The sequence below is a fragment of the Cryptomeria japonica genome, chromosome 1 (genome assembly GCF_030272615.1).
Source record: "Cryptomeria japonica chromosome 1, Sugi_1.0, whole genome shotgun sequence".
NCBI lineage: Eukaryota > Viridiplantae > Streptophyta > Pinopsida > Cupressales > Cupressaceae > Cryptomeria > Cryptomeria japonica.
Window position 1 is genome coordinate 225,224,201 of NC_081405.1, and position 27,880 is coordinate 225,252,080.

Below are 27,880 nucleotides of genomic sequence, written 5' to 3' on the forward strand. Positions count from 1 at the left end.
ATTACAACACAAAAAGCTTTGATTCAAAAACCACCATTACACATAGCCACATACATCTTCTACACGAAGGAACATATAATGGGTATCACAAATGTCTCAATATAAGTCGACTCACATTTATAGATCCACTAAAAGGGATGAGACAAAAAAACAAACCAACAAGTATTGACTTATATGCAAGCATCGATAACTAACATATTTCACATAAAAACAATACAAATTTATCTCCATTAGATCCATGAACATAATTTTATAACAAAATTAAAGTACATAAAGCACACAAATTCCCTTTTAAACTTTAAACCCTGATATAACCCCAAATAGTTAATTTGACAAATTAAACAATATCCCTTGAACATGAAAATTTATAACTTGTTAACGTACAAAATATTTAGTAAACAAATTTCTATAAAAATAAATTTATTAACTAATCAAATATAATAATTTAAAGACCAAATAATAAAATAATTTTGTAGGGCGAGCAAATTAATTGTTCGACATTAACATAAATAGCAGGGTGTCATAATTAAACAGGCATATATTTTTTTTAAATATAAAAATATATTAATTAGCATTGGGAGTGGGTGGTACCTAGCTCACATGGATCTCCCCATGATGGTGGGACTTCCACCATCATGGGTAAGCCCACAGTAGGTGGAGCTTCCACCACCATGGGTGGGCATGGCTGGTGGGGTTTCCACGATCATGGATGCCCACAGCTAGTGGTACTCCCACCACCATGGCTTCCACCAAAATTTTAACCGCTTCCCCCAAAAGCCATAGACAAATAAAAAAATAACATAAAATAATAATTTAATTTTTTTGTTTTTAACAGACAAAATAAATTTAGATAAAATTCGTATTTAATAAAAATAAATCTAGAATCTATATATACAAGGAAAGGAAACTTCCCCCAAAAATATAAAAGCAATATTACCTCTATATATATACACACACACACATAAGAAAGAGTAATTAATTAAACTTCTCCTAAAAACCACTTCACAATAGTTCCAAAATAAACCTTTCTAAAATTTTAATGAGTTTAATTTAAATTTCATTAAATTTATTTCATAATTAATTTATTCCATCTTACAAATAATAACTTAATTTATTAACCAAAAAAAGCTTTAGTTTTAATTTATTTACACATATCATCAATATTAATTATTTTATTTAAAATATTAAAATTAATTTATTAATAAAATATAAAGGTACTTATTGGGTAGAATAGGCTTGTGTTACTTAAGCAATATTAAAGGGTTTTCTTACTGGTTCTTTCCCTTAAGTTCTTTTTGAACCAAAGACTGTAAAAAACTTTTTAAAATTAATATAGTTTAGTGGTTCTATCCTTTTTTATCAAAAATAAAAAATAAAAAATAAAAGGTACTCTTACCTATCTCTCTCTCTATATATTTTATTTAATACACATAAGAAAGAGTAATTAATTAAACTCATACCAAATATAAATAACACCTTTTAGTAAATTAATAATTAAAAATCTACCAACACAATAAAACAATAAACCCATATGCAACACATGAACACACATAAGCATCATATCAAAGGACATCAGATTATTGCATATGTGGCATTTCGATTAGGTTGACACTAAATAGAGGACATTACTCTATTACCGAGCAAGGTTAAGGGTATGAACATCCATCCTTAGGTAAGTGCAACAAAATGGTGTACAAAAAAGTAGACACACCCGCAAAAAACTTAAAAAATACTAATAATGTGAATGGATTATTTAAAATTTTAAATAGCTCGTTAGCATTTTAGCTCATTCAACTGAGCCTAAATGAAGCATGAATGTGTATGGGGTTTATATTAGAATAAATGAATACAATTTTTAGTTTTTAAAACCTCGTACTACGACTGACTGGGCCATTTTCTCCTGTGGTCAAACAAATTTGTTTGGAAAGGTTTTGGAGTAGTAAATACACGAATGGGGTTTTGAACACTAAATCTGTCCACAATGCCAAGGAAACCAAGAGGTATGAAGCTCAGATTTTTTCATTGATTTTATCTAATTGATAAATTCTATTTGGAATTTTATTGTGAATTCATTGTTTTTTATTATTATTATTTACTCTTTTGTTATAAATGCATGTGAGATTTTGAAAATACTACCCCCTAGCATGATACACCTCCTAAGAACTTAGGGAAAAACCTATAGGAGAACCCATAACTAGATCCTCAAGATACAAACCCTTCATCTTCTCTGATAGACCATTCAAAGCTACACTGTAGGATTTGATAGCTCAATTAACACAAAACATTGCCAAAATAACTAGATTGGTGAATAGATTGAAGGCATCGAAGAATGAGCATCATGCATCCCTTGCCACAACCCTAGAATCAATGGCTAGTAGTGCCAATGGAGTTTCCAAATACGTTACAAAATGGGGAAGCTATAAGGATTGATGTCACACTTTTTATTCTTGTGGGTTGTCCTATAATGAAGTAAAAAAGATTATATGTAAAGCACAAATATGTGCTCTTTTTAATGTTTATTTATTTTGTATTTTATAGGCGTTGTCAGGGGATAAAAAAAAATATAAGTACAATCGAATAGTGCCTTGAACTAAAAAAAATTATAAGATATACTAACTCTATTTAATGTATATTTATTTTGTATTTTATAGGCATTGTCAAGGGATCAAATGTCCTAGATTGATAATGTCATGCTTTCAAACATTGATTTTGGCCTAGAAAGCTATGTGGTATCATATTTTGTAAACCTATTATTTATGTTTTTTTTAATATGTACGTTATTTAGATTTAGATTTGTTAAATTATATTTAATAATATCTATTGATATCTCTTGTGTTAATTTTGTTTCTTTTAGGGTATCCCACATGTGTCTAGGACATCTCCTAGGTGAAAGAAATCCTTGAGGACACTAAAGCGTCAAAAAGTAATCCACACATTTTTAATTGTCACAACTGTTTAAAAAGATTTAAATTTTCTTAATTGGAGCTTGTAGATGGATTAGTATTTTTTTTCTCTTTTATATACAATGAAAATTGGGCTTTTTAGAATTGATGAATGCACCTAATACACTAGAGGATCAAGGAAGGGAAGAGGTATGTATCTCTAATTTATGTTCTTGATTTGATGATTATATGCACATGTACATGTGAACTTTAGATAAATTATAATCTTATTACTTTTCATACAAGAAATAGCCATATTTGCTTCATCAATGGTCAACCCTCGTAGATCAACAGGAGAAGCATCTAAGGCTTCGATATGCTTTTGTTCTATATATTGTAGAATTTTAGTGTTTTCAATCTATATATGTTATTACCTTGTATTAATTTTATTTTGCCTACAATAGGCCACTTCGCGGTTTGGCCATAACATGGATCCTCTCAAGTACCAATTTAAGAGGACTACTAAGACTGAGAAGGCAAGGAGATAAAAGGCAGTAGATTCTAGATCAACATATGAGGTAATATACAATTGAATTGCAAAGAAATTATAGTTTAATGTATAGTTATGTTGATAATTGTGAACTATTTCTACAAAAGGATTCTAACTTGGCTTTTGAATTGTGGTTGTTCAACCATCTATAGAGTTGTGTACTACATCAAAGAGGCTCAATTTTGATGATCCACCACAACTATAGGATCATATAGTATTAGTTATGGTCATGAAAGCACCAATATATCTATCTATTCTACATTTTTTATTTTATATTGATCTGGACATGGCATATGCCACATTTTTGTACAACTTTTATTGACTTGGCATAAATGTCATTTTTGTATACATACACAGTTATTGTGTATTTTGATATATATAAATATTGATATTCGATATAGTTTATTCATTGTGTGCATATCTTTGAAATTTGAAACTTAAATAATTACAAATTAAATGTGATCCAATTAGAGCATATTGTGGGTTTATCAAATTAGAATCCAATAGAGATTATTAATTTTTACAATAGTCTCTACGTAGTTGTATGAGTCATGATCGCTACATGGAATTTGTTTGACAATTTATCATTGACGTGCATCCAAATCTTGTAAGATATATACTAAATTTGCATATTTGTACATGATGAAGATACATCAGTCATGAGGCACATAAAGACATATGTTGAAAACATATAAGACCTAAATCAATCACATGAATAAATAAGACATGAATATACATAAGGCATATGAATACACTCAAGAAAAAAGTAACTACCTCATGCTAGAAGTATTAACATGAATGCACATGAATTCATGAAGACACAAACCATAATCAAAGTGTCCACTCAATACATACATTATTAGATTCTTTCTTATTAACTTCAATGTCAATCTTTGTTAATGCAAATGTCAACCTTTGTTACTCATTTAGTTTTAAGAAGAAGAGGATGTGAACATAACCAAAACACTTAGAGACCAAATACAATAGGCTCCCTCAAAGCTTACAGAGAACAAATGCAACTACAATCATATTTGATCGATGGTAATGATCACTAGATGCTTTTGATTCCTTTCGTTTATATCTCTCAATCTGAGTTGTGCGGGAGCACCCTCATGCTCATAATGGTCAAATTTTTTTTTTGTCATTTTTTGTGTTGTTTCATCTAAGTAAGGTCATTTGGGACCATTAATTATCATTTGAAGTTATTTGTGAAAGTTTGGGGCCATTTGGATAAAAGATGTGAAAGTTTCTTAGTTGTTGTCAAAGTTGTCAAAGTTGTCAAACTTTGGGGTCAAATGATGGAAACCACTTGTGTAGTCATAAATAGGCATCTTCAACATGAATCAAGGGTTGAAAAATGTTGTATTGAATTTTTGAATATAGTTGGAATCAATTTGGAGACTATTTCTATGTGTTTTCTTGCAATATTGCTACTCTTTCACATTGGGTGAATTCTATAGATCAAATAAAGACCCGAGACTTGTTTGAAATGTTATATATGTGAATCTAGTTTCATTTTCACTTTGTTTCATCAATTTTTACCCAATACTTTAGGAGATATTACAATTTCTTTAAAAATTGTGTGAATATCATCAGATCTATGCAATGCAAGGTTGCAAGATAGGATAACTTTCAATCTATTCATCATGGGCACAAACTACTAGCACGAGCACATTCTAATGGGTAGGTTTTTGATAGGAATGGTCTTTTTCTACCTCCCAATTTGCCAAAACGTCTAGAGCCATACCCTACCAACACCATCCCTCAAGTGCCCTATATCCAAAAAAATGTCAAACTTTGAAAGATTGTTTCTTAGAATTTAGGATGCATAAAAATGATCTATTTGAAGCTTTTGGTTCATGTGAGGCCTATCTACAATGAACAATCTTGGATTTTGAAGAATTGGAGCCATTTTCATAGGGTATCATTTTTTCAATTGGTGCAAAAACTGAGAGATGCATGTAATGCAAGGTTGCAAGATGGGATAACTTTCATTTTGTTCATTGTGTGTATGATCTACCAACATGAGCATGTCTAGGTGGGAAATTTTATGATAGGAATTATCTTGTTGTGCCTCCCAACTCATCAGAACGTTCAGAGCCATACCTTATCGGTGCATCCCTCAAGTACCCTAAGTCCAAAAAATTGTCAAACTTTGACGAATTCTTTCTTGGAATCCAGGACACATACGAATGATCTATTTAAAACTATAGGTTCATATCAGACCCATATACAATGAAATATCTTGGACTTTAAATACTTAGAGCCACTTTTGTAGGGTATCATTTTTTTAGTTGGTGTGAAAATCGTCAGATGCATGTAATACAAGGTTATAAGATAGGCTAACTTTCATTATTTTCATCATGAGCATGAACTACTAGTACAAACATGTTTGGGTGGGTAGTCTTATGGTAGGAATTATCCTATTGTGTCTCCCAACTTGTGGGAACGTCCAGAGCCATACCCTACTAGTACCATCCCTCAAGTGCCCTAAATCCAAAAAATTGTCAAACTTTGACAGACTATTTCTCAGAATCAAGGATCAATAAAAATGATCTGTTTGAATCTATAGGTTAATGTTAGGCCTATATACAATGACCTATCTTAGATTTTGAAGAATCAGATCCATTTTCATAGGGTAGCATTTTCTCAGTTGGTGCAAAAACCGTCAGATGCATGCAATGCAATGTTTCAAGATAGGATAATTTTCATTTCTTTCATCATGGGCATGAAATACTAGCATGATAATTTTTGGGTGGGTAGGTTTATGATAGGAATGACCTTGTTGTGCCTCCCATATCACCAGAATGTCTAGAGCCATACCCTACCATTGCCATCCATCAAGAGCCTTAAGTCCGAAAAAATGTCAAACTTTGATGGACTGTTTCTTGGAATCCATGACAAATACAAATAATATATTTGAATATATAGGTTCATGTCACACCCATATACAATGACTTATCTCTAAGTTTAAATAATTGAATCCATTTTCACATGGTAGCATTTTTTAGTTGGTGTGAAAATCATCAGATGCATGCAATACAAGGTCACAAAATAGGCTTTAGAATTTTTTTGTCATGGGCATGAAGTACCAGCACAAGAATATCTAGGTGGGAAGGTTTATGGAAGGCATGCTCTTGTTGTGCCTTCTAACTCGCTAGAACATCCTAAGCCATAGCCTACTAGCGCCATCCCTCAAGTGTCGTAAGTTCAAAAAATTGTCAAACTTTGAAGAACTATTTCTCGAAATCTAGGAAACATACGAATGATATGTTTGAAGCTATATGTTCATTTCATGCCATCTACAATGACCTACCTCATATTTTGAAGACTAGAAGCCATTTTCACAAGGTAGCATACTTTTAGTTTGTGCAAAAATCATCGGATGCATGCAATACAAGGTTGGAAGATAAGCTAACTTTCATTTCATTCATTGTGGGAATGAACTATTAGCACAAACACATCTGGGTTGGAAATTTTATGGTAGACATGCTCTTGTTGCACCCCCTAACTTCCCAGACTATCCAGAACCATACCCTACCCATGCCATTTTTTAAGTGCCCTAAGTCCAAAAAAATGTCAAACTTGGATAGACTATTTCTCAGAATCAGGGATGCATACAAATGATCTATTTGAATATTTAGGTTCATCTCATGCCCATCTATAATGACATATCTCATATTTTGAAGAGTTAGAGCTATTTTCCTAGGGTAGCATTTTTTCAATTGGTACGAAAAACTGTTAGATGCATGCAATGCAAGGTTGGAAGATAGGCTAACTTTCATTCCATTCATCATGGGCACAAACTACCAGCAATGCGTGTATCGAGGTGGGCAATTTTTATCATAGGCATAGTCCTATTGTGCCTCCTAACTCACTGAAATGTCCATATCCATACCCTACCGGTACCATCCCTCAAGTACCCTAAGGCCGAAAAATTATCAAACTTTGATGAAATATTTCTTAGAATTTAGTATACATACAAATGATCTGATTGATCTATAGGTTCATGTCATGACCTTATACAATGATCTATCTCATATTTGAGGACTCGAATCCATTTTCATAGCGTAGCATTTTTTCAGTTGGTATGAAAAGTTGTTAGATGCATACAATGCAAGGCTACAAGATAGGCTAAGTTTCATTATATTCTTTGTGGGCACAAATTACCAGCATGAGCATGTCTGAGTGGGAAGGTTTATAGTATGTATGCTCTCGTTGTTCCTCCCAACTTGCTGAAATGTCCAAAGCCATACCCTACTGGCTTCATCCCTCAAGTACCCTGAGTCAAAAAAATTGTCAAACATTGATGGATTGTTTCTCGGAATCCAAGATGCATACAAATGATATGTTTGAAGTTATAGGTTCATGTCACTCCCATATATAATGACTTATCTTATGTTTTGAAGACTTAGATCCATTTTCACAAGGTAGCATTTTTTTAGTTGGTGTGAAAACAAAATTAGGTGATGTATTCATGAATAGTCTTATAAAAGTTCAAGTATAATTACAAATGCAAAATGTATTACAAAATTCCTTTTATGCATTTATAATCAAACAATACAAAAATTACATATAGAAAAATTTGCCTCTCAATATTAATAGATCAACTCATGGCTATTTAAATGTACAAAAAAATTATTTACAAATCATCTCATGGCCATTTCTATATAATTTGGCATTTAAATATGCACAATTTAGCTTATGGCCATTTAAATATATAAAATTTGGTATCTAAATATGCACAAATTGGGTCATTTCTATTTAAATATGTGAAATATTGCATCTAAATATGCACAAATTACATCATGGGTATTTATATATACAGAAAACAAATATAGAACAATTTGCCAATGATATATACAAAATTCTCAAAATCATTCTTCTCTAAACCATAGAATCATTGTAATGCTCCAACACATTGAAAAATTGTAGATGACCTCAAATCAATCAAGTGAGTCTTCTAGATCACTCCTAACCCTTATTGTGTCAAGTATTGCCTAGTGGTCGAATTCATGAACTTTCCATAAATTCTTATTATGAGGTCTACCATGATACTTAATCAATTGAATATTTGTTACAACAAAAAGGTTGGAGAAATGAAGAATATGTCCATTTGTTTCAAAGTTCCCTAACAACCAAACATCAGATTTATTGTTAGGGTATCTTCTAAGCCATGTCCCTATCATGACAATAGACCTTATTGGGTGCTCAATATCCTCTTTGTCAATGATTATGGTTGTTAAATTTTTTTTACACTCAATAGAACAACACAAAAAGTAATATGTTCCTTCTTCATTGTTCTCTTCTATAACAACTCCATACAAATGATGTGTGTTTTATTATTAATACCAAAAAAATGTGAGATTTAACAAAATGAGCCAAAAAAATTGTTGCAAAAAAATTACCTGGTTCCACTAGGTCTGATACATGGTCTAAATCCACTGATGCTTCCATCTAGTTCAATTGTAGAGTTTTGGAAACTTGATATGTATCAATGCGAAGCAATGGTATACAAGACCATTTGTCAACCCACTATTGTGATTCACATTCTTCCCATAAAATATTTATACATGAAGAGCAAAAACATACAATCAGTCTAGTATAAATTACTAGTGAACTTGAATTTGAACTTATAATTGAGTGCATGTCAATCAATCCTAGAACTGTATAAAAATCTTGATAGTTTTTAATGTTAGATTCATTGATCAACCAAAAATATCTATGAACCATAGACACACCTACATTTCCTAGTCCCATCGTAGAGTTACACCATCACACAATTGTTGTTGCAACTATCAACTCAACACCACCTACATACTTTAATTCTTCTCTAGCTAGGGGTCTTTTTATGCATGCTCATACACTATTGTTTTATCCCTTTCCATGTTAATCCTTAATGAAATTCCAAAAATGTTGTACACCACTTGTCACATGCATCCTAGTCAATGAATAGAACATCCTTGCATTCTTGAATTTTCATAAAAAAATTTAAAGCATCCTCACACAAAATGTAAAAAATCAGTATGATCATCACTTATGTAGAAGTGATACTCTCTAAAAACCTTTTTATCCTCCTCTATACTATCATCTACAAGCATGAATGCTATTTTTATAAAAATAGTAACTTGTATACAATAGTAATACATAGATTGCACTTTATTTTGAGGTTGTAGTGTATAATTATTAGCCAAATCAATGATAGAGACAATGGTACCAAGAGGAAATGTGTCCTTTCAAGGATTGAATTTCTCAGCTAACCATTGACCTCTATGTGTATACATTATGTACTCATAAGCTAGTTTCTCTTGAAACATTTTCATAAATTCTGCTACATATATATCAATTTTCAGTAACTCATTTCTCTTCAATTCTTTTCCATCTTTAACCCCATATGTGACTATATTGTATTTTCCAAAGAAACTAGTTTCTTACAACTTTCATGTTTGCTCTCCAAATGTACACATCTTGGTAAATATTGCAAATCACCACATGTAGCATAAGAACCTTTCAAGCACATCATCTTATAATAAATGCAACCATCATCTCTTTTATATACCACACTTGAAATAAATTCTTTCGATGACTTAGGAGGTTCTTGTATACTACATCCTTGCAAAACATTGTTATTATGCAAAGTACAACATATATGACGATAAATATCATAGTGCATGGAAACTTCAATATGCATCCTACAAAAACGAGTGGTGCATACATGATTAATCTTCATAAAAATGTTTTTCCATTTCAAAATATCTTTGAGTAATTCTTATTTGATATTTTTTTTAAAGGAATCTTTCATATAATTTTGTATGAGTCATATCCAAATAGTGTTTGGCATGTGGCTCACAATTTCTAGATTTTATTATCCTTCTAACAACATCTATTTGGTTGGGCAAAACTCTTGTGCTGTCATGCCATAATATTTCAATTAATGTTATTAGTGCATCAACAACAACCTTGTCTTTGCATGGTAGTCTACCTGAGAATGCCTAGAGTATTATTATTAGGATCCTCTATTTTCTCTCACCTCTCTAATTCTTTGCATAATGTTATTCTACTTATGTTTAATGACTTACTTGTTTTTATTATTAAACGATCATTTTTTTATTTTATTGCCCATTATGGTTGATGTGATAACACATTGAGTAACATTAGAATATTTAGTACATAATTTTGTACCAATTTCTCAATATGCATCAAATGGATTTCTCACAATAGTTCTTTCAATATTATCTTCAAAAGATCTTGAGCCAATAATTTTCATTGCCTCTCTAAATTTCAGATTTATAATCATTTCAACAATTAATTGGCATCTTGCAGTTTGATTTAAGCTTTCAAAATAATGTTGCCATATTATTTTAACCATTCTTCTACAAGTTCATTCGTGTAATTTAGTGGGCATTAGATTCAAAATATTCTCATCAATGGCAATTAGATACTTTCTTTTACTATAAATAATTCTAGGAGGTGTCAATATTGGTGCATTAAGTGCATTAGGTACAATCATTGCATCAAATTGAGCTAGTGTATGTTCATCATTTAATTGATTATTCATTGTGGTCTCTTCTTCAATTGCATTAGGTTCATTTGGTAAATGAAATTGAGTTTGTGCATGTGCATCATTTTATTGATTATTTATTATGGTCTCTTCTTCAATTGCATTAGGTTCATTCGGTAAATCAAATGCTATTGGTGTTGTCAATTGACACTCATCCGATAAGAACAAAATGGTATTTTGGGTTGTCATTGATGGAAACTCATCTCCAGGTGTAATTTTATATTGGGAATCAATTGTTTAATCACTTTACCTTGTTTGGGTTAGCTAACATTCATTGCACTTAACTGGTATTCACTTTGCTTCACAACCGGCTAAGTCTTGATCTCAATAACGTGTATTTGGAACCCGATAATGGATAAGACCTGACTGAAGGATCTTACAGCCTTGATTATTTCTTTCATGGAATTTATGGTAACCTGGGAAGGCCAACATGATCATTGAGATTATGTTTGAAATTCATTATGATCTAGTAGCCAACATGTTTATATTTTTCATTGAAGCCCACATGGTTGAAGATAGAAGGATATTTAAGGAGATCCTTTCAGCGATAGATCTAGAGATGTTAGAGTACGTGATTTTCATTGTGAATTATTTAGAGATTATTCCTCTACATTTTGGTAAGAAAATGGAAGCCTTTGTGTACACTTTCACATGCATAGCCTAACCGATAGAAAAATAGAGCAGAAAATAGCATTAGCAAATCAGTATACAGTGAGGGTTATTAGAGCTTGAACTGAAACTTATCTAACATGGCCAAATGCATATTATTAGCTCATTTATATTTGTAAACATCTTGTAATGTTGTGTAAGTAAGTGAGACTTCTTATTGAATAGTGAGCTCTAAGCGGTTAGCTTGATTGCATGTGTAATCCCCTTCATGTAATGTTTGTATACCTTGATCAAGTATATAGATATTGTGGGTTTCAGCCCCAGTGTGTTTTTTCCCTTTTCATGGTTTTCCATGTATAAATACCAGTGTTATGGTGTTGCCTCTTTATATGTTATTTGGCTTAAGCACTTTAATTTTATTTATTGTTAATCGCTTAATAAGAAAGAAGTTCAAATTTAACATTACTGGTAGAACAGTGATTCACCCCCCTCTTAGTGTTCTTGGATTCCAACAATTGGTATAAGAGCCCAATTCCTCATAATAATTCTAACAACTTGAGGAAGATTTGGAAATTGGAATCAATGGAAGCCGGTCTGCAGCAACAACTTCCACTTTCCCTTGAGGATATTGATAATGGGAAGATGGAGAACAATAAATTGAAGAATGAACTTAAGCAAGCTAGAGAACACATCATTTCATTGGAAATAAAACTTTCAATTGTTCAATCTAAGAGAAAGGAACTTTGTGATCAATTGCAAAATCAGAACAATGATGAGGAAGATTCTATGGAGGATCAATGTGAGAAATTCTATCAAAAGAACACTATCTCGAAGAATGAGATGCAAGCCCTAACCATGGGAATGTGCAAGGAGATTGGAGATAGAAAGAAAAATGAAGAAAACCTAGCTCAAATATTGGAGATCTGATGAATGCAATAGACTGACACATGAGAATGATATGTTGAAACTAGAATTGACCAAGTCCTAAAACAATGAACGGGAACTTGAAAGATAGATTACAATCATTAAAGATGACTTGGTCACTACAAATGAGTACAAGGACAAATTTCAAGCCAGCTCTGCTAAACTTGATGAACTACTAAAGAGTTAGAGAAATGATAATGACAAGAGAGGTCTTGGTTATGAAAAAGGAGAAAGCTCTTGTACTACACAATAAGATCAATCATCCCAATAGAAGTAAAATCCTGACAACAACAAAAACTAGAAATTATCGATAAGACAACCTAATGCTCACAAATTTAGTGGTATGTGCTTTATTTTCAATAAATATGGTCATATGGCTAGTCATTGCATAAATAGGAATAATCAAAACAATGCATCATTCACCTATCTTGGAAATGTAAGATGTCATACATATAGTAGGTTTGTACACATGCCTAACCAGTGTAGATCAAAAGGAAATCAAGGATTTAACAAAGAAAATTAAAAAAAAAACAATATTCTTTGTTATGCATGCAACAAGATTGGACATATTTCTAAATGAACTGTAGAAGTAAGAACCCACCAACAACTAATGGAAATGCAGATGAGAAAGGAAAGGCAAGAGTGGAAGAGATCATAAAATAGCATGAGAAAAGATGGGTAAGGAGATCTGATACACCATGAGCAGAGTAACCATTAGAGTCATCAGGTCCTACATCGGTAGCAGATACAACCGGTAACTAAGGCACTCTACCTTAGGGGTAGGCAAATCATTGAAGATGATGTAAATACCCCAGATTAGATTTATAGTTAGAGAATTATGATTGCAAATGATTACTTAGAAAATTTTGTATGTTTATTGGAACCTACTCACAGACTATGTGAACTAGTTAGCCTAACCAGTAGCATATATGACAGTGAAAAAATAGGGATAACAATGATAAAAGGGAAAAGAAAAGTTATTTTCTTCACACAGTAATTGAGCATTTAGACGAGTGATTTCTAGAGCGATTCAAAGTCCAAGGCAATTTGTGCAAGCACTTTCTTTCAAAGTGATCTTATCTCCCAGTAGCATCTTAAGGTAGTTTTCAATTTGCAAAAACCGTAGTTTCAATATTTAGTTATCATGGCTTCATCATTCAACATCAATACTCGGGTATGTGTAGGATCATGATGTGCCAAAACAGGCTCTTAAGTGGCAATGAAATTTCAGAAAATAAGCGTTTTGCAACTTGACATGAAAATTTGAATAAGTTGTGAACATTATTTTTAAAATATGTAAGAAGAGAATATATAGAAAATTGAATGCAGTTTCTAAGCTACTAGTTGTTTTTTCAAAAAAAAAAATCCGATTTGATAAAAATTTCAAATTTCAATGTAGTGGTACAAAAATTTCAGGAAAAAAATAAGAAGTAGACGTATGTCTAACCACTCTAATCACAATCAAATCATAATATTTTTTTATAATATTTATAATATAAGTATTAGACTCATGTTCGGATGTGACACATATTTTTAAAAAAAAATTTATAATGTAAATAATTATTGATGATTTTTTTACTACAACTTTTCAGAAATTTAGAAACTCCTATGTCTGACCACCTTAACTTGGTCAAAACCTTATGAATTTTTTTTTCAATTTTTTCCCTATATTAGACAAAGCATAGGATGTGATGCATGTTTCAGATTCAAAAAGTGTTATACCATTTGAGAGTTATGAGTGTTTTTCAATCAGTCTATCAATCAGGACTATTGTTAGAATTCAATTAGAAAATAAATAATAATTATATATTAAAGTTGAAATAAGACAAACCTTATATTGTTCAAATGATGGGAATGCCCTTAAAAATCCCTTTTTGTTTTATCAATTTTGGCTACCAAAAAAGTCATTAGCCACCAGTGTAAACTCCAGAAAATCAAGGAATACTGAAAATAACATTTTTTTAGTTGAGTTTCTAGGCTTGTCACTTCCAAGCCAAATACCAAAGCATTCCCAAGCCAAAATTTGAAATTTGTAAATTTTAGTACAAAAATCGGATATCTGATTATCTGATTTTAATAATTAAATTCTCTAACTAAATTTGCACATAATTAATCTAATGTTAATTAATATATTAATATATTAATTTATAAATAAATCAGTATATGATATTAGGGAGATAGAGAGAGAGAGAGAGATGGAGAGATTAGGGGAGAGGGATAGAGAGAGATTAGGGGAGAAAGAGAGAGAAGGAGAGGGGGAGAGAGATTAGGGGAGAGAGAGATATTAAAACACCATAGGACCCAAAGTGACCCAATATGGTGTCATAACAAGTCGTATGGTGTCCTAAGGGGTCATAAGGGTTCATGGGACACCATATGACCCGTAAGGACAACATACAACCCCTTATGACACCATATGGTGTCATTAAGGGTTATATGGTGTTCATAGGGGTCATATGGTATCCTAAGACACCATATGACCCCTTAAGACACCAAATTATGTCATTATGGGTCATATGGTGTCCTAAGGGGTTCTGAGACACAATATGACCCCTTAGGACACCATGTGACCGAAACCAACCCAATATGATGTCATTAGGGGTCATATGGTGTCCTAATGGGTCATATTATGTCTTAAAGGGGTCATATTACACAATATGACCCATAACGACCAAATATGGTGTCTTAAGGGGTCATATGGTATCGTAAGGGGTTGTAGGACACCATATGACCCCTATGGACACCATAGGACCCCTTATGACACCATATGGTGTTATTAGGGGTCATATGGTGTCTTAAGGGGTCATAGGACATAATATGTCCGCTTAGGACACCATAGGACCCAAAATGAACCAGTATGGTGTCTTAAGGGGTCATAAGGGTTCATGGGACACCATATGACTCCTAAGGACAACATACAACCCATTATGACACCATATGGTGTTGTTAGGGGTCATATGGTGTCCATAGGGGTCATTTGGTGCCTCTTAAGACACCAAATTATGTCATTAAGGGTCATATAGTGTCCTAAGGGGTCATAAGACACAATATGACCCCTTATGACACCATATGACCCAAAGCAACCCAACATGGTGTCATTATGGGTCATATGGTGTCCTAAGGGGTCATATGATGTCTTAAAGGGGTCATATGACACTATATGACCCATTACGACCAAATATGGTGTCTTAAGGGGTCATATGCTGTCCTAAGGGATTGTAGGACACCATATGACCCCTATAGACACCATAGGACCCCTTATGACACCCTATGGTGTTGTTAGGGGTCATATGGTGTCCTAATGGGTTTTAGGACATAATATAACCCCTTAGGACACCATAGGACCCAAAGCAACCCAATATGGTGTCATAATAGGTTGTATGGTGTCCTAAGGGGTCATAAGGGTTCATGGGAAACCATATGACCCCTAAGGCTAACATACGACCCCTTATGACACCATACGGTGTTGTTAGGGGTCATATGGTACCCTAGGACACCATATGACCCCTTAAGACACCAAATTGTGTCATTATGGGTCATATGGTGTCCTGAGAGGTTTTTCAGACACAATATGACCCCTTAGGACACCATATGACCCAAAGTGACCCAATATGGTGTCATTAGGGGTCATATGGTGTCTTAAGGGGTCATATGATGTCTTAAAGGGGTATGACACAATATGATCCACTACGACACAATATGACCCATAATGACCAAATATGGTGTCTTTAGGGGTCATATGGTGTCTTAAGGGGTCATAGGATACCATATGAGCCCTATGGACACAATAGGATCCCTTAGGACACCCTATGGTGTTGCTACAGGTCATATGGTATCCTAAGGGGTTGTAGGACATAATATGACCCCTTAGGACACCATAGGACCCAAAGCGACCCAATATGGTGTCATAAAGGGTTGTATGGTGTCCTGAGGGGTCATAAAGCTTCATGGGACACTATATGACTCCTAAGGACAACATATGACCCCTTATGACACCATATGGTGTCATTAGGGGTCTTATAGTGTCCATAGGGGTCATATGGTGTCCTAGGACACCATATGACCCCTTAAGACACCAAATTGTATCATTATGGGTCATGTGGTGTCCTAAGGGGGTGTAGGACACAATATGACTCCTTAGGACACCATATGACCCAAAGCGATCCAATATGGTGTCATTAGGGATCATATGGCATCCTAAAGTGTCATATGATGTCCTATGGGGTCATATGACACAATATGACCCACTAGGACACAATATGACCCATAGCAACCAAATATGGTGTCTTAAGGGGTCATATGGTGTCCTAAGGGGTCGTAGGATACCATATGACCCCTATGGACACCATAGGACCCCTTATGACACCATATGGTGTCATTAGGGATCATATGGTGTCCTAAGGCATCGTAGGACTCCATATGACCCCTTAAGACACCAAATTGTGTCGTTATGGGTCATATGGTGTCCTAAGGGGTCGTAGGACACATTATGACTCCTTACAACACCATATGACTGTTAATATCTCTCTCTCCCCTAATCTATCCCTCTCCCTCTCCTCCTCTCTCTCTCTCCCATAATCTCTTTCTCCCTCTCATCCTCTCTCTCTTTCTCCCCTAATCTCTCTCTCTCTCTCTCCCTCTCCTCTCTCTCTCCCTCTCCTCCTATCTCTCTTTATCCCCTAATCTCTCTTCTCTCCCTCTCCTCCTCCTCTCCCTCTCCTCCCTCTCCTTCTCTCTCTCTCTCTCTCTAAAATATCACTAATAAAATCAGATATCAGATTTAATCAGATATCTAATTTCTACCATTGCCATTAATGTGGCAATAGTAAAAAAATGGTGGCAATGGGAAAAAATTTGGGACCACAAATTTATACATTAAAATTGGATATCCCATTTTATCGGATATCTGATTTTTGTAAATAAAAAAGACCCTTGTGGGCCATTTTGTCGATTCCAATGGCCCATAGTCTACATTTCTATTTTCTGTTGATGATCATGTGTTTTTAGATAGGTTGAGACAAATTTGTGCTTTTGGGAGATTCTTAAAGTCAAATCTTACATTGTCAATCATTTAGGAGCATATGTGTGGAGGTAAATGGGGAGTAGTAATCGTTAGAAGTCTAAACACAAAAGAAAAATTTCAAATGACCAAATTGAAGTGTATAGAGAAAGAGATAGAGAATTTCATAGGAGGAGAAGACAAGGTATGTTAAATATTGCTAATGTTACTTCAAGTGAAGAGGAAATTGAATTTGGAAATGTATCACAAGCTATTGAAAATGAAAATGTAGATTTTGAAAGTGAAATTTTTGAAAATGTTGAAAATTTTGAAAGTGATATTGAAAATGCTCAACATGTGGAAAATTATTTGACATTGAAGGTGGAATTTCTCAACCAAGTGAACCATATGTAACACCTAATTAATTTAGAAATGAAGACCCTCTCATGGATGAAAGACAAATTCAAAATCCAAGACCTTCAAGAACCCCAAAATGGTTACTTGAAATTTATGAGAATATTATTGCTAATCTTGAAGGAAAGAGGTCAACAAAAACCGTTCGATTTTGGGCTACACAAATTTTTGACCAAAATTTTAGCAATAAGAAATTGACCGAGCAATGTCAACACTTTGTTCAATTGCTAAAGATGATAAAGATGAGACCATTGCTAAACAAATTTAAGATTCGTACGAACAAGAAGATGGAGAGAATTTTTATTATTGCAAAAAATCTATTTGACACTCTCAATTTTATTAGAAAGTAAACCAAAGAAAGAGATAAGAGATCCGCTTGAAGAGTGATTACAACCTCATTAGTAGGCCATCAATTGAGGAAGGCTCGTAAAATGAGACAAACTTGTGTTGATTTTAACATAAACCATAGAACTTTGGATAGAGCACTTGCATGAAGATAGAGACTTGACGATCCACTTCAACAAGATACATGGAATTTTGGTGGGAGGATTCCATGTGTTGATAGAAACTTGACTAACAATGTGAAGGAGGAGATTCAATAATTTTGGCACTCTAATTCTTGAGTGTTGCCAAATGTAAAGGATGTTTTGAAATTAAGAATTGACAACCGAGAGTGCACACCGCATCCCAAACATTTCTTGGAATCAAGCCAAACAATGTTGTACAATTTTTTTTGTGAAGTACATCCAACTTTGCAAATATCACAAAGGGCCTTTGAATCTTTGAAACCATTTTATTGTGTTCCTCTTAAGATTCACAATGCTTGTTGTTGCAAGTACTATGTGGAGTTTTCAATGTACCATGAACTTTTATGTCATATTCGTTCTATGATGCATACTAATAAGATGTTGCAGGAGTGTGGTGAAATGCTATTTCTGAGATCATCAAGAGACTTGTAAGGTCTATTTTTATGCCCTAGAGATGATGGTTGTTGTTTCTATAGAAATGATTGTTTGAATGAGAAGTTCTCAGAATGTGGTGGGTTGTCAAAGTTTGTTTCATGTTTTTATGAGGGAAGCGAACATGAGTTTGGAAAGAATTATGTTGAGAAAAAAAGATATGAGAGAGTGAAATATACTTTGAAGAGTGGAGGTGAAGGTTCTAGATGCAAATTAGTCTCAAGAGAAGTGAGTATTGCTGATTTTATTTTGCATTTTAAGGAAAATCTTTTCTACAAGTATGCAAGGAACACCCATATGTCTCAGTGTTTGGATCAATAATTCAGGATGTGTAAGACCTCTTTCCTGATTGGCACTATTGTATCAGTGGTTGATTTTGCAGAGAACTATACATTGCAACCACATAATGAGGTACAGTCTCAGTACTACAATTCAGTCTAGATTGCTATTTTTGTTCACATTACATATAGACATGCTCCTGATAGTATAGAAGAGGACATAAAGATAATTAGGGAGTATAATTTTTATATGAGTGATGATAGATCACACTCCTCTGAGTATGTGCAACATTCTTTCGATAATTTTTTTGAGTTCTTGCATGAAAAAGATATTGCAATTGACTGACATATAATATGGTTAGATAACTATATGGGTCAATTCAAGAATGCTCGTATGTTTTATTGGTTGAGTACAATGCATGTAGAGAGGCATATACCTCATATTTGGTGTTTTTTTTAGGTATGGCATGGGAAGGGAGAGCATGATGGAGCAGGTGCATGTTTGAAGAGAGCTCCAGTTAAGGAGGAATTGAGGATTTCAGGTGCAAATTTATTTGATGCATGTTCTATTGTTGATTGGTGTAGCTCAGCATTATAACATGGAGGTACTCTTGACTCAGCAGTGACCAGAATCTTTTGGTTGGTTGAGGAGGGAACAGTGGGAGATAGATTGGATTGTCAAACAATTAAAGACTCTTCAAAGATGCATTCATTTGTCAGCTCAGATGCAAGTACATGGACCATTTGGATATGAGCATTGGCTTGTTTTTATCAGAGTTGTGTTAGGTGTGATTGGGATCAATGTGAGTCAAGTGAGTGGGTTGATACGTGGGTTCCCCACTATCTAACTCCTTTATCTCAAACAATATCCTTGTCAAACGATGACATGGAAAGTTCACTTGAGTATGACCGTCTATCAAATCATAGCCAGGACATGTTTTTGCAGTTGTTGCATTGCAAGGGAATGAAAAGAGATCAAAATATTGGTTGCCATGATGTGTACAGGGGAAAAAAGAGCTAACGCAACTAGTGATAGATGATGATAGGTTTACATATCCTACAAGTTTAGTTGCTATTGTGGGAACTTGGTTATGAACATACATGATTAGAAAGAATGGCATACTTGCATTTGAAGACTATGAGACACAAAACCATTATAATGTATTCACACCTTATTATAGCTACAAATGTCAAGTTATTGAAGCATCAAGCAAAACCAAAGACCAAAGAGCTATGGACAGTGACTACTGCTGATCATGAAGCAATACTGGATACTCTTAAGAAAAGAGATGACCCTTCAGGAACACTTGAGTAGTAGGTCTTTAATGGTGCCTTATTTTTTTTATCATGCATTTCATTTCAAACAATGATCATTAAACCTTAATTTTCAAGTTTGTTACGTGTATTTTAAGGATGTATTGAAAATGCAAGTCTATTGATGAACGTTTTGGCAACACAGTTTTTGCATGCACATAACAGGTACACTCGATATAATCGGAAGGGACGTATTTTTGCAACATGACTTATTATCATGCATTTGATGAGCTTTACAATTTTTGTTATTAGAGATCAGTATTTGACAATTTTTGATGATATAATTATTGCAAAACCTTTATGCTTATGCAAGTCTTTTTTGATGATATACAAGAGTATCACATTATGAATTTTGCATCAACATAGTGGGTTTTGTTCATATAATTTGAAAGGACGTATTTTTGTGGTATATAATCCCACCTTTTCATTTATTATCATGCATTTTAGTTGAAGTGATTATCATAAAGCCTTTATGTTCATCCATGTATTTTATGTGTAGACTAACAATTCTTAAAAATAAAGGTTCATGCTAGATCATTCACCATTGACAAGACCCTCTTTGGTGATGGTACATATTCCTTTGTGCATTAATGAGATAAAATTTTGTGCATAAACATTAAGTCAAGTGAATGTATTGATATTTAGAAATGACCACATCTACCATTGTCTTTAATCAAGATAGGCTTTTATAGGGACCCCTCTCATGGCCTCGTAGGTTCAAATGGATCATTTGCAAGTGCCACAGATTTCAAGTTAGGGCCTATCAAAGTTTGACAATTTTTAGCACTTAGGGTGCTCAAGGGACGACGCCGGTAGGGTATGACCCCAAGCATTCGACCAAGTTGGGGGGAAAAATAAGAGTATACATAGGGTAATAATGCCTAACTGGACATGCTGAAGTTGACGATTCATCACCACGATGAGCAGAATAAGAAATTGGCCACGTGACAACATTCGATTGAGTGAGAATGACAATTTTTTCACCAACCAAAAAATTGCTGCCCTAATAAAAACCCGAGCATTCGACCGAGGTGGGGGGAAAAATAGGACCATGCATAGGGTAATAATGAATTGTATCAAGAATTGTTTATTAAATGAATTGTATTGTACTGTTGATTAAATGAATTGTATTGTTCATTAAATGAATTGTATTATATTGTTCATTAAATGAATTAAATTGTTCATTATACAAACAACACTTACGATTAAATGAAATGAATTGTATTGTTCATTAAATAACCATTATTAACCATTGTTAATTATTGGAATGAATATTAAATATTTCCATGATAACACCATGCACAGATGAGAAATAATTTATATGATCGAATATCAACTTCTATATATATTAAAAATGTCAAATGATTACAAATGTATGTCCATACACAAATATGGCATAAAGACCAACTGAAACAAAATGTATGTCTAAATACGTGAATGTATGTCCCTGTACAAAATATACATGCCAACTAGACATGTAAGCATCCCAAAACTATCTATAACATCCTAAGCTGATGATGGATCATCAAAATCGATCCTCATCACCATACTGCTTGGCTCTGAAGGATCCTACACAAGAAATACAAACCATGATTAATATTAGTTATCTTATATAATTAAAATTTGAAAAGTTAACATAAAAATGAACTATAATTGAACTATTCATGTTTACCTCATCTCCACATTTTCTCTTCATCTTTGTAGGACTGTTGATGTATGTCTTCGGTAGAGGAGGTATGTTTTGAATATTTTCATACACAACCTAGATATGTTCAGAAACACGACATTGATAGAAGTTAGCATATAATTGTGATTGATAATAACAAATTATATCTACTAATCACAAAATAAAACAAACACACATCTACTCAAGGCATCTCTTCTTCTTCATCATCTTCAAGTATACTGGGTGTAGTCATAAAGGATGTGAAGCCAAGAATTCTCTCTATATATACACAATAAGTATATGAAACTATCAACCTATGTCTAGACATGTATAGTCACTATAAGTTATTTAAACTATTAATTCAACATATTTGCATTCAATTACCTTTCCCTTTTCTCCAACTACACTACTAGATCCTAAATCACACTGCCTCACACTCATGCTACTTGTGCCCTACAAGAGTAAAATAAGATATACATGCAAGTTACTACATAATCTAATTAATACCAATATAAGTGATGAGCATGTATGTACAATAAAGTACAAATGACTAGGTGCAATAATATATGTACCATAAAGCTATTAAGGCCAAATGAAATGGCCAACAAGGTGCCCTCCTGAATCTGTCTCAACTCCTCCTCATTCATCAACTGTTAAATAGACCATGTAAATAAAAATTAGTACGTAATATTATCTAGATTATAAATATTCATTTAAAATATAACATGAACTATGAAAAATACAAATCTTACCACTACATCACCAATGTATGATGATGGTGCCTCCTCGCCTCTAGCATGTGAGGACTTCCCAAGGTATCCTCCAGTCTGTGTCATAACATCTGGTGCATCATGCATCTCATGCACCTCATAATCTGCACTATTCGTAGGAGGATCAACGGGTTGTCCAACTGGACCCAAGCATATGTGTCCACACATGACACAACTATGGGGCACACATATGTGTGAAGCTGAGGATGACATGTCAGCACCATCGGATACACCACTGCCATAAAAATTAGGCTGAGCTACTGACCCAGCCTGAGAAACCAAAAGGCTACTCAAAGAGTGAATAGCCGATATGGTCCGTGAAGTCACCTCACAAAAGATATCAGGATGCTGCACTGCACATGGGGGATCAATAGGAGGAGGGGGGATATATGGGCCTTGAACTACTCTAATTGCCCCAAGTCTATTTGGGGCATACTTAAACCTACACCATGGAAAGGTTGGATGTTAAAGTAGTTAACATGTTTGCATAAAACAAACTTAGCATACAATTTTTTAATGAAATAGAAGGGGACATCAAGATTGTTGTTGGGTGGTTTGTCGAAAACCATCCACCAACGATCCCAAAAGTTTTTCACAATACCATCATTTGTGCACCATTTAATAAAAAATTTTTTTTGGGGGGGGTCTATGGGTTGACCAGCATGGGGATTCACAAACAATGAGGTGATAGTGGCTTTGGATATCTCGAGATCCTTGATATCCTTATATGACAAGCCATCGGCATATTTTTCCCTCATAGAATCTTGCCACAAAAGGGTGACATTGTGCTTCTCAGTCATGGCTTCCATTCTCTTTATGATCGACATGAGAGGATCAAACATTGGGTTTAGACGTGGGATCCTATGATATACATCTGCAATCCCCCTCAATTCATTCAAATTTTGTGCAATCAAATCTTGAATTGATGGGGGGTTTGGCAAAGGAGGATTTGGTTGTTGCAGTTGTGGTTCATCAACATTTTCATTGTTATCCCCCATTTTTAACCTAATTGAATGTAAACAATTGAATTTAGTTAACGAATTTAAACAATTTTGTATTTGATTTGAAAAAACTGAGTTTTCATAAAAAAACCATATTTTCAATGAAAAATCAAATAAACATTAACAAAAAATACAAAAAATGAATGAAAATGATTGAAAACAATAAAATTCTTACCTTTCAATCTATTTTTTAGCAATTTTTTGCCAAAACACCGGATATCGGGTACAATCGGATATTAGATTTTTATAAAATCACGTAGCTCATGAGTTGAAATGACTCATGGGCTGTCACTGTCGAAATATATTTGTCTTAGAAAATTGAATATCTGATTTGCATAGGTAATTACCATGTGAAGGTGTACTCACACCCAGGCCAAGCAAAAAGTCAACATGGATTTTCGCATTTTTAGGTGAGTGGAGAAGGCTATTTTTTTCACATCACCACTTTCTGGCCCCCCATGATCATGCACTAACCCACTCCTTTGGTAGGGGAAATCAAGAACCACCCCTATCCTATTTTTAAGAAAAATCCCTTCAAATCCCTTCTAGATGAACCATTGGGAGAATTCTTGAAGGTGTGCCATGGAATTCTTCACATAGAAGATATTAGGGAATACATCCATTATGACATCGAGGAGCTTAGAGATTATGAGTTATGTAGCATCTTTACTGAGAACTTGATCACCAAAAACTGACTGAAACCAAAATTCGCCCACTTACAGAAGAAGGGTTTTACACAATTCATCGATTTTCCCACTAACGATGAGGTAGAATGGGTCTATTACATTCTAAGCCATATTCATGGAGAATTTATCTAGATGGAGTGGCCATTGAAAATCATAGAGGAAGTGATCAATAACATCACCTATCTACATAGAATCAAAGGTTTACTCAACCCTAGGTGAAAGCTCTCTAACAAAAAACTTTGCAAACTCGCCGACGCTACTTTTGATGGACGTTCAATGAGGGTTGATGATGTGAAGTAAATTGATGTCAAGTTTGTCACAATGATAATTGGCTACAAATTTTATGAGTCTAATTGGCTGGACTTTGTCTCCGATAACAATATTTTTATTGCTCACCAAATGGTTAAGGAGGATGCACACTACAATCTTTGTAGTATGATGCTAAATGAGATTATGACAAACCTCTAGAAAATCAAGCAAGATAAAAAAATAATTTCTCGTATGGCTCTTTTGTTATCTTTGTGGTATTTTACATTTTGGGCACTATTCCAAGTTATGGGAAGATTCAATGGGCTTTTGATTGCCTGGTAGCTATTTAGATAGCTCAAATTTTGGATAGGCAAGGAGATAAGTTAAATAAGGCTAATTTATGGGCATTTTTCAAAACATTCCAAGAAGAAATAAAAAATGGATCTAGAATTCCAAAATCTATAGTAGAAAATATAAAGATACAATATGTTTTATGGTTAATAAGGATGAATGCATGATGTAAGTTGTACAACCCAGAATTATATGGATCATGCCTATGGGTTACGAGGAAGACAAGGCCACATTGGATGTCTATACACAACACTTACTACAAGCACTAGTAGATGAGAAAGAGGAGAAATTTGGAATAGCCATGGAAAAAAGGCTAAAGGTTCACCAAGAATAGGTTGCACTAGCTATCAGAAAGAAAATGACTAAGGTTGCAGCTAAATCACTAATAAGTAAAGGTCATGATAGGGAAGAAGTTGTATAGAAAGTCAAAATCCTTGAATCCCAAAGGAGAGAAAATATAAGGCAGAAGAGGAAAGAGGAAAGGGAAACTTGGAAGGTAGCTCAGGCCACACCGAATATAGTCCTAGTATAGATAAAGACTTCCAAGCAATCAGAGGGATCTTTAGCTGAGCTTGCTAGTCCTAAACTGGCCGAGTCTACAAAGAGGAAGCAAAAGGCTACCTTGAAATACATGACTATTTCTTCTGAGGAAATTGAATCCCATGAAGGTTTTAAGGAAGTTCCAAAGAAGAAAGGAGTTTTTTCTATAGTGAGGGAGAAGATAGAGGAGAAAAAGAAAGAACTTGTAAAGGAGACTCCCTGGAATCCTAAGATCACCATTGTACATAATTGTAAACCTAAATCTGATGAGCAACCCAAATCAGAAGCCAAGAGAAGAACGAGTAAGAAGAAATTGGACACTCAGGGTCTAATTGATCAAATTATTAATGATGGTAACTTAGATAAAATTTCTTCATTATTTTATGAGTTTGATGAGAAGGATAAAAAGAAAATTGAGGAAGCAATTCTTTTATATCTTGATTCTTTTAGTAGAGAAATGATTGAACTTGAGAAAATTTTGCCTAAGGAGCTGTATGATAAGTTAGGGGCTAGAAAATTACATGCTCAGACTTTGAACTGACAAATAAAAGAGATAGAATTGATTAATCTTTGTCCAACAATAACCTCTCCAGAGATGGAAGATCTAATAAATAAAACCGTCTCATCCACATTTAATCCTAAACACAGAATAAATAACCTTATACTAGAAAGGTTTGAGGAGATCCATAAGGAAACTATAGACATTTGGGTAAGGATTGTTTTAAGTTTGGGTTATGAATTGAGTCCCAGTTTTCCAAGCTCTCAGAATATTTAGTTGCTAAAAGATAAGCAACTGACACATACAGAACAACAAAGTGTAAATACTCAGCAACCGACTGTCACTCCACTAGCTACCACTATATCAGCTAGTGAGTCAAATTTTGCAATAGAGGATACATTGGCTAAAAATGTACATAATGCAAAGGATACAGAGGCAAAAGTAAATTAGGATATAGATGATAAGGTTGTAGAGGATGTACAAGATCTGGTTAGGGCACCAAGTGGTTAATCCATTCGTGCACAAGATTTAAAGGATTCTAAGGACACCTGTCTAGAAGACAAGGCTACAAAAGTTGTGACAGATCTCTCTTCCAGCTTGGCAATTGACACTTCAGCCATAGCTAAAGGGAACTTGTCACAATTTTTAATTATTTTTGACAAACTCTACCATAATATGTCACCAGCTAAGAAACTTTTGGTGGCAACAACACTTCAAGCACAAGAAACCTAGGAGTTGGCTCAGGAAGAGTCAAAAGATAGGAATTAATCAAGGACAATTTTGAAGTTTTGAACTAGTTGGTACCAGAATTCCAAGCACAAGAGAGTGCAATCTCATGTAGTAAATTGGAGGAGATCATTGATTTTATTCCTAAGGACTATGATTCTTTACTAAAAATTTCATTGACAAAGGCTAAAGAAAAATTTGTTGAGGCCCAGAAGTGGACATTTTTACAAATGATTGAGACTGAAAAGGGTAAAATCCAAACTTGCTTGCAATCCATTGATGCAACATTGGCAGAGGGAGGTAGAGTATATAAGACTTGTCTAGATTTTGATAAGCTTACAACCCCTATAGACAAGGAACAATTAGATTGTAGGAACAATGTAATTCAAATTTCTAATTCTTACTGTATATGGTGAAAATGGATAACAATAATAACGATATTGAAAGGCTAAATGAATTCAACCACAAAAACCCTAGCCTAACAACAACAAAGATCCACCATAACATATGAAGATTACCTAAGAGAGTGCAAATCAAATGAAATCACAAAGATTATACCATCACATGTCCAATAGGGTTTGGATCTCCATTCTTCCTATCTCCATTGATCTTGCTTGATATATTTGCTCTCAGATTTTATGTGCACAAGAGATCAACAAAGAACGGAATGTGGTTACAACTAGGATCGCATATGCCAATTAGTTAATTGATCAAGTAGTTAGTTAGGGTTTGATAATGAAGGAAACATCTCCTTATATAGAAGACACTATATGAAATGGAGGGATAAGATTGAGAGGTGTAAAAGGAGGTCGGCTATGATTAGAGGGTAGGTAAAAGAAATAATAAAATAATGAAAGGGGTAGGTAGTGTAGGAATTAAGAGATGAATGACATGTGTCATGG